General features: G+C 44.0%; 1 pseudogene; it reads left to right on the forward strand.

The window, feature by feature from the left end:
* The first annotated feature begins 1449 nt into the window (after positions 1 to 1449).
* LOC110296778 (JNK1/MAPK8-associated membrane protein pseudogene) lies at positions 1450 to 2456 on the forward strand (annotated as a pseudogene).
* Positions 2457 to 3052: the final 596 nt, after the last annotated feature.

Consider the following 3052-nt stretch of genomic DNA (forward strand, 5'->3'; position numbering starts at 1 on the left):
TTAGAAGTAACCACAAAACTGCTCTGACTGCCTCTTGCCGCTGACTTTCTCAACTCACAGTAAAGCAGCAACTACTGACATCATCGACTGGTCCCCAGCAGACGCAGACTCTTCCCAGGTAAGATGCGGCATCTGCGGCTTTCAGACTGAGCATCTCCATTTGCCAGGCAGGCACTACTAAGCAAAGCACTGAATAGCACCGATCCTGTGACTAGACTCGCTTAAGCAGCAGCAGAACAAGCCAGTCAGAGCTCCTCTCTCATCATGCTCTCTTCAAATGCCTAAGAAGACGTGTGTCCGATGTCGCTCTGAATGCAAAATATTCCCAGGGCTAATACACTGTAACTACTACACCACTGCGAATTTTAGCTTGCAGCTACCAGCCAAAGACAAACTATAAGCCCCTTGGAATTTTTTAGTCAGTGTTAGGAAGTTCAATAGCCAGGCTTCACATTTGTCATCCTGGGCACCCCTAGCAGTGTCGTAACTGTGGATCGCAAGACCATGAGGTCACCAGAGTAGAATATGTACTCTAAAAAGCTCAGATGAGGAACAGGGTGGACCAGAAACCACACCGGAAGTGAAAGACAGACTACCCTGGAAGGATGAAAAATGTAGGGAATGTAGTTGAATTTCTCTCTCTCTCTCTCTCTCTCTCTCTCTCTCTCTCTCTCTCTCTCTCTCTCTCTCTCTCTCTCTCTCTCGTGTGTGTCTGTGTATTTGTGTGTATTTGTATTTCAAAAGTGAACAGCAACTTGTTAGGTGAAGGACAAGTGACTCAATGTCAAGGCTTCTAATATATAAAAGAACTTGTTCAGGTTCTGGGCGAACTCATCCACCATAAGGCAGTGCTGCATTTTTTTCTCCTTTCTCAAGAGCAAAGGGGAGAGTAGCATTCCGTAGCTCCATCCCGAGAGTGTAGGGAGGATTGAATTACAATACATGAATTTACATGAGAAATCATTTTTTTATCAAACATGAATGCTTAAGATGAAAGATTAAGACATTATGCACCCAAAGAAAGCTAAGCTCCTTTAAAATAATCCTGTTAGAATGCGAATTTTTAGGATCTGATAAATTTATGAGTATCACGAGACACTGGCCTGTCACCTGTATCTTCTGCTGCGTGCCAATCTATTCAAAAGAAGGAACGATGGTTTCTCAGCCATGTCTAAATTTACATTTCATCTCCTCTCTCGTGCTAAGACCAGCAGCAAGAGCAGAAAAATCTGACACCTGAAATACACTCCAAGGGCCTGTGTTAGTTCTTTGAGTGCAAAAGCCCCAATGAACCCTTATTAGACCAGGAAACAGATCACCCCTAGGAGTCTAAGCCAAGAAGTCAGGACCAGGCACTTGAACCCAAAAGAAGAATGGGAGAGGGGGTTAGGACCCTGGTGGAGCAGGGGCGGGGCTTCAGAATGATTGCCCAGGATACCCAGAGGCAGAGCCACATGGACCGTTGATGCTTAGCCGTTAGCGTGCTGTGGTAACATCCGTTGATCTTAGAAACCTAGTGTGGCTGGATGGCATGCTTTGGACTCTATTGTGGGAAGACCCTATTGTTTAAAAATAGCTCAACTGAAATCTATGGAGAGTGTGGGGCCTGCCCAAGAGGACAGAGGACAAATGACCAGAAGTACTGTCAGCCTTGCACGGACCCCCCGGAACTTTATGACTGGCTTTACCTTGGCTTCATGGCGATGCTTCCTCTCGTTTCCCATTGGCTCTGCATTCAATGGAACGCAAAGAATAGTAATTCCAGAGGTGTGTTTTTCCAGCAAGTCTCTGCGCTATTAGAGTGCAGCATGGCAGCTGTGGTCACATTACTTGTGAGCGATCCCATCGGCACCCTTGTTATCCACTCCTGTCGGGTGCTGATGCTTTCAGATTGGTACACGATGCTCTACAATCCAAGTCCAGATTACATCACCACCGTGCACTGCACTCAGGAAGCCGTGTACCCACTGTACACCATCGTGTTTGTTTATTACGCTTTCTGCTTAGTATTGATGATGCTGCTTCGACCACTACTGGTGAAGAAGATCCAGTGGCACCTATACGTGTCAAACCAGCTGGAAAGCATGTACGCCGCCCTCTACTTCTTCCCGGGTTTGACAGTGCTGCAAGCAGTTGCAGGAGGCCTTTTATATTATGCCTTCCCATACATTGTGTTGGTGGCATCTTTGGCTAATCTGGCTGTATACCTGGTTTTTGCCAAAGTAGAGAGCTACAGTGATCTGATAAAAAAGGACAGACTTCTGGTCCTCTTCAGCCAGTGGTTTCTTCATGCCTATGGCTTACTGGCACTCTCCAGGGGGCAGCAACTTGAGCAAGATCTGCTCCTTTTAACTTTGGTGCCTGTCCCCACTCTTTTTTACTTTTTCACTATTAAATTTACCAAACCATCACGGATAATCATCGAAGGAACCAAAGAACACTGAATATAAAATAGAAAGGAAACAACACTTAAGTATTTCTAACCTTAAAAAGTAAAAAAAAAATTTAAATGTATTGAGAATCATTCTGTTACATTTTTATTTTTCTTTATGTGTATCTGCATCAGTTATGAGACATGGGTGTAAATGCCTGTGGAAGCCAGAAGGGGACACCAGGATCCCTAGGAGCTAGAGTTTCAAGAGGTTGTGAGCCCATGATAATGGGTGTTGGGAACTGAACTCTCGGGAAGAGCAGCAAAAGTCTCTTAACAACTGATGAGTCATCTCTCCAGGCCCAAAGGAACAGTAGATCTTCATGCTTGTTTCCCTTCTGTTGTCCATATGATGTTGTTTGACTAACAAGGTGACATTTGGAAAAATGTGTGTGTGTACATGTGTTTGTACACACACACACACACACACACATATGTAGGTATGTGTGTATAATATCTATGTATCTACTATATATACTATAGTATATACTATAGTATCTACTACATTAGAATCCTGCTAGAAAGTTTAAGCTATTCTTTGGTACATAGTGGTGATACTGTTTCTACTAATGGCAATATCCCATCTTCTTATGAAGACCCTTAGCAGTTAAAACAGAAAAG

Source organism: Mus caroli, unplaced genomic scaffold (genome assembly GCF_978045245.1).
Source record: "Mus caroli unplaced genomic scaffold, Mus_caroli_1 scaffold_7, whole genome shotgun sequence".
In the NCBI taxonomy this organism is placed as follows: Eukaryota; Metazoa; Chordata; class Mammalia; order Rodentia; family Muridae; genus Mus; species Mus caroli.